We start from the raw sequence: 6716 nt of genomic DNA on the forward strand, positions 1-6716 counted from the left end.
AGCCCATTACACGGACCTTCTAGAAAGCTTAAGAAGTTAAGACAAGAAAAAAAAAAAAAGTGAGAATGAAAAAGAATTATATGTCAAAATCTTGTGTGGAAAATGAGCAGTATGTTGCATGTACATAAGTTGAGGAGTTTTGCAGACATTAACATTGTGATATGAATATGAAATGTGTGTTTGAGAAGCTTGAATGGAGATAGGCAATCTTGATAGAAACTTTAGTTCTTTATAGGATGTGTTATTTGCTTGTTATGTTCAAATTCTTCACTTTACCTTTGATGAATGTCTTGGTTGTGATGAATATGGTTGTGTATGGTTTTGTGAGAATGTTGAAAAGGTTCCTTTAACTTTACTCGAGGACGAGCAAAGAGTAGTTGGGGAGTTTGTTAGAGTCATGAAAGTGACTCTATTTCGTTGATAAAAAGATCCATATGTAATTGAATTGAAGTTATATTGAGACAATTAAGGAAATTATGATTATGTATAAAAATCATATTTTGAGTTTTTCTATTAATTTAGCATATTTGGGATGAATTTAGAAATGGTGTGAGTTGATATTAGGTTGTGGTTTATGGATTAGGAGTGATTTTGTCTCATTTAGCGTTTCAGGGGGTAAAATGTCATGTTTCAGGGGTTGATTTTGTCATTTTTTAATATACAGGGACCAAATGGATATTTGCCGCAATGGTATAAATTTCCAGGTGACCATCGTGAAAAGGGGACGCGCGCGAAACCCAAATGAAAACCCTAGCCTCCACCAGAATTTGGTCACCGGCCGGCGACGTTTCATCTTCCAGGCGGCGACCCTTCACCTTCCGCCGGCGAACTCCACCACAAGCCACCACCGCGAACAAGGGCTGTCGCGATGTTTTTTGTCTCCAACCACCACGACTTTTCGTCTTCCAGGCAGAATTTCACTGTTTCCGACGACGATTCGGTCCCCAAGACTTGATTCATTCCCCACGGCCAGATCTACACTTCCTTGCTTCAGCCACCGCGGAAACAGCCGGAATCCGCGTTTTGCCGCCGCGCCTCTTCATCTTCCAACCAGATCTGCTTATTTCCGGTGACTTCTCACCTCCCCGGGACCTAATCTGAACTCCCATCACCAGAGCTTTCCATCGGTACCTGGATCCCATTTCCGCTACCGTTTTTGGAAGACCCGCCGGAAAATTAACGTTTTCTGGCGAGTGCGGCCGTGTTCGTATTCGGGCTGTCCGTTGGTCGTTTTTGGCCCTTCTTCGCATATATCGCTGTCGGTTACCTCCTCTTCGCCATGATCAGCTTCGTTTCCACCGTTCAGCCTCCGTCATCACCATCATGAGCGGCTGAGTTCTGGTTGTCTGTTACGGTGTAGGCGAGATCGAGATTGACTCCATGACTCTCATTAGCTCTCGACTAGTGGATGAGCCCGAATGTTGGATATTTGGTTAAGTTTGTATTCAGATATATTTGTTTTCGTTCAGTTTGTTTGCGATGCTTTAATATTATTCTGATGCTCGATGTGTTGAATTGAAATGTCCATTGAGAACGTTTATGTATTATAACTTTTCGCATAATTGAATGTCGGTTTGACATTATGAATGTTGATTTGACTTTAAATTGCTTCGGTACTGATTGCAATCAAGTTGTAGTAGCGTTATATCATTTCTACTAGGAATGCATTTATTGTGTAATTAGTTGATTGGATGATACAGGTTGATAGGTTGTACTTGTTAATGTTGTACCAACTAGTGGTGTTAAGGGTTTAGCATTTTTCGGTTAGTCAATGAAGTCTTTAACCAATCGATCTGTAACTAAGACGACGGGCAGACAGGATAGAATATGCCTAGATTGCCGGGAGAATTTCTATTGATTTGCCTAGCCTTGTAGAAGGAATTGAAGAGCGAGGAGAGGAATTGTGAGAGTTGGTCTTGAGCAAACTGAACCCGTAGCGACAATGCTTTTAATATTGTGTTTTAGTTAGCAATTATTTAATGCTTTTAATTCCTGAAGTAATTAGTTTCCTTGTTTTAATCAATCATTTTGCCATTTCTCTTTGTTAACTCAAATATACATTAGGTCGTTAGTCTTGCTTCTGTGGATTCGACCCTGCTTACCGCTAACTACGGTATTGGTTAATTTGTGACGTGACGACCGGTCTAAACGTAATTAATGGCTAGGATGTGATTGGTTGCTGGTTGGTGGAGGTAATTAAAAGTTAAAGGAACCATAACTTCAAATTAAAAGTTAATTATATAACATTCTCATTAATACTAACCCTTTACCTCCCAAATTTTACTCTCTCTTAAATCGGCCAAGCTCTCTCTCACTAGGTGGTGTTAAAGTGTAGAGAACTCATTCCTTTGGGTTTTGACTTCATCAATAAAGCACTTGGAGAAGGTACAATACACCAAATTAATTCATTTTAAGTTGTTAAATGTTTGAATGTTCCATAACCAACAGCATATTTTTTTTATGTTTTTCTTGTTTCACCATGTGTTATTCCTCAATCTTTCATATTATTATTTTTGCAGTTGCAATCAAGTTTCCGAACAGTATTTTATTGACATTATATATATTGGTGGATGAATTAGGACGGCATTCAGTGAATACTTTTCTTCGCTCTATTTTCTTTTTGTTACAAAGAATTCGAATTTCGAAGATATTCATGGTATAAAAATGCATTTATGGTGACATTTTGGCATTAAATCATGTCTGCATAATATAATTTATTTAGTATATTATGCAAGGTTGTTAGATCATTTTCAGATTTTTTTTAATTTATTTAAGATAAAATAATGTCATTATTTAATATACAAATAATGCATTAGTTTTAGCAAAGTATTCCAAATTGAAATATAGAATACTATGTATATAGATTATCTAATGTATTAGATACTGAAATTGCCTGTAAATGCTAAACTACATATAAAAATTTAACATTTTAGTTGATTAGTAAAATGTTATTGAATTTTCAACTTGTAATTAAAATAAATCTTTACACCAACATTAAATATATATTTAAAATTTGTACAAATTTAATATTCAGTATTTGGTATATAATATTTTTATTATTTATTTCTTTAATTATCAATTCAATATAAAATTAACTTCAATACAAATAATTTAATGCCACACAAACAATTAATAATAATGTAAAAAAAAAAAAAAAATTCTACAAACATACCCGTGCAACGCGCGGGCTCTGAAGCACACCCTTGCTATTGCTCGCCAGGTAGGATTGCTAAAAATCTCAATATGATTGCCATGTAGGATTGCTGAAAATTCTATAATTGTAGCCACTTCCCGAACTATTCTATTTAATTGTAAGAGTCGAGATGCAAAGCTATTTAGATTGTACAGTACAATTACAATAGACCATTTGCTGAATATTATCCATTAACAATTGTAATATTGTAATGTCCTTTTTAGTTAATACTATATGAAAAGTTTATTTCATGTCGTCCATCATAATTGTTGGAAGCAAGTTGCCGAACAAAATACGATCAATAAACATATCAAAGGAAGATTGTACTATAGAATTACAAGAGACCAGATGATGAAACATTATTCATTGTACTATCGAATTGTAACAGTCAGTAGTAAATTGATCATAACTTGCTCAATAGACATCTAATTGATGAACGGTTTGAATATTTGGAAATTAGACAGACAGAGCTTTAATTTGATATATTATATGCTAAATTTGGATAACTGTAGACCCACTTCTGAACTTTTATCATCACACACATTTCGGTTTCTCCCGTTTCTCGGTTTCCACTGAACAGTAAGTAGTAAATTGGTCATAACTTGCTCAATAAAACTCCAATTGAAGAGTGGTTTGAATCTTTAGAAACTAGACAAAAAGGGCTTTAATTTGGTATATAATAACCTAAATTTGGATAAATGTAGACCCATTTCCGAACCATTCATTTTATCATCATACACATTTTGGTTTCCCCCATTTCTCGGTTTCCCCCTGAACAGTTAATAGTAAATTGGCCATAACTTTCTCAATAAAAATTTAATTGATGAACGGTTTAAATAGTTGGAAACTAGACAGACAGAGCTTTAATTTGATATATTATATGTTAAATTTAGATAACTATAGACCCATTTCCGAACAATTTATTTTATCATCACACATATTTTGGTTTCCCTTGTTTCTCGGTTTCCACTAAACAGTCAGTAGTAAATTAGCCATAACTTGTTCAATAAAAATCCAATTAATGAACGGTTTAAACATTTGGAAACTAGACAGACAAGGTTTTAATATGATATATTATACGTAGAATTTGGATAACTGTAGACCCACTACCAAACCATTCATTTTAATATACTAAATTAATATATCAATTAACATCAGCATGCCCATTGATAAAAAAGTTAAACAAGTACTACATTTTTATATCATCATTTTGTTAAAATCCATTTTTTCGTTCTCACTCTTTTTGATGGTCTACCTCCGCCTCTTTTTTCTTTCTCCACATCTTTTGCTGCAGATGATACTTGTACTGCATTTTTATCAAGCATTCTTTGATATGAACAAAAAAACATAGTCTTCATTTGCTACAACACCTCTGAATAATACTTTTTAGCCTACAATAAAAAGAATAATTTTATCAAAAATTAGGCATATCACTGCCGGAATATCGAATTAGAAATGAAGGATTTACACATGCACCAAAGTTTAAGTTATGTGTTCTGGTAAATGGAAAAAATTATGTATCTGGGGGAACATTTCCTAAGCGAAAAGAAGCTGAGCAGGATGCTGCAAAAGTTGCTTTTGAGAACATAACTGAAACCAGAAATGATGGAGGAAACCCTAGTATTCAGGTGCTCTGCTGCACTTTCAGCTTGCTTAATGTAAAATTTTGTCTTTTAATATTAATTTGGTGTCATTGAATGGGAGTCTGAATTTTGAAAACATGATGTCGTTTAAACTTGAAAATTCTGGCTCTGTATATGCTTATATTGCCTCACTTTAGTTTTCCTTAATGTAAAAGGGCATTGATGGTGGACTTCATGTTTATCTTTCAGATAGTTTTACTCCAAGGTTTAGTAGACCTATTTATGCTTGTACACTCTATTAAGATGTTAAGAGAAATAGATTCAGAGATCAACTCATCTGAGATCTGGTAGTCTTGTTTATTCATATAAATTATGTTCACTTCATGTTTTTTAGGATCCAACATATTGCAAATTGATCCTGTTTGAATATGCTGTCAAAATGAATCTGAAAAGACCTGAATATTCAATGACCGGTGGAGAACAGATGCGTCCAGTTTTCATGTCTACTCTGGTTTTTGATGGTAAAGTTTACAAAGGCGAAGAAGGCAGAAGCAAGAAGATAGCAGAATAGCTGGCTGCACGCGTTGCCATTCAATCACTCCTTGGTACATTTGCATGCTTCATTTAAAGTTTATGAATATTCTTTCTAATGGCAAGTTTGTCTCCTCTCTAACTAACCTGCATTATTTTTTAGAATTCGATTCAGGAATCCTCCAGCAAATAATCAATTCCAAGTCCAGAGTTCAAGATGCTGTACCTGAAGTAAAGAATCCGAGCACTAACCAGAGCAATTTACCAGCTCCATCAACACCAGGTAATAAAGTTGAGCTTATATTAGTTAGTGAATGAGACGAATTTAGAATTCTGCTGGAGGTTAATAATTTGCTAACATCTAAATGTTTCAGTAGTTTCTTCCGGGAAGGCAAATGATGTTTCTGTAAGTATCTTTAACACGCTTACAAGTTTTAGAAAAAACAAGATTATGCTCATATCCTGTACACAGCCTTCAACCTTCAAATTGACGTCTGTCTATTCAACTGTTAATTGCAGCAGTGAGAATAAGCGAAAGCCTCAGACAAGTGACAGCACACAGAAAAAATTGCGACGCTATCTACAGTAAGTTTGCCTTTTCCGTAAATTCATTTTGTCTTGCAACCAAACAATATAAAATGTTTAAATAAAAGCTTTTAATATTAATATAGCTCTTCTAGTCCGTAGATAAGAACAACTAAACATACACTTAAAAATTCCAACTGTTTGAAGGATGTTAATGTCTTGGAGGATGTCATAGCTATTTCAACTTTTTGATGACTAAAAGTTTTCCATGAAACAGGCTCTGTTTAGTTTTACAATTCACCATACACCTCTTCAATAGTTTATTCTAAAGTTTCATAAAATTTATCAGAAACTTCGCCAACTTTTAATTTCTTTATATTGTAGAATCAGTGTAGGATCAATGATGCATAAACATATATATTTGATACTTTAATTCTTTAAACTATTTGCTATTCTAGTTAAGCTTTTGATGCCCTTAAAATTGCAGCTTCCAAGGTTAATCTTGATGGGATGCTGCCTTTTTCTTCGGTCCAAGAACAGTTTAGCTATGCATTAGAAAATTAAAAATTGGCTCTCTGGGTCCTTCAAACTTCTGTAAATATATATTCAGATGAGAACTTTAAATCATACTCTTATATGTTTAAATGTCAAAGTATATAGTATCAATCATAATGTTTTTACAAAGTGTTTTACTTCAAATTTGTCGTTATTTCTTTATAACATTACTGACAGAAAGGATTGTCTTTGTATTATCAAAGAGAACCATCTTCACCAACTCTGATCAGTGGAGGGTAATGGTAGTGGGCCAGTGGCATTGTTACAGACTTGTTGCGAGAACTACTAATTAAATATTTATTCCTTCATATCAAAACTCATTCAGGATA

General features: G+C 34.1%; 1 long non-coding RNA gene across 1 annotated transcript; it reads left to right on the top strand.

Annotated features, from left to right (window-relative positions):
* Positions 1-5126: 5126 nt before the first annotated feature.
* Positions 5127-6460, top strand: LOC116105164. Its single transcript, XR_004124039.1, has 5 exons — positions 5127-5381; positions 5471-5590; positions 5682-5713; positions 5827-5892; positions 6320-6460. It is a non-coding gene; the product is annotated as an uncharacterized LOC116105164 (long non-coding RNA).
* The last annotated feature ends 256 nt before the right edge of the window (positions 6461-6716 follow it).

This window comes from Pistacia vera, unplaced genomic scaffold (genome assembly GCF_008641045.1).
Source record: "Pistacia vera cultivar Batoury unplaced genomic scaffold, PisVer_v2 Contig495, whole genome shotgun sequence".
Lineage (NCBI taxonomy): Eukaryota > Viridiplantae > Streptophyta > Magnoliopsida > Sapindales > Anacardiaceae > Pistacia > Pistacia vera.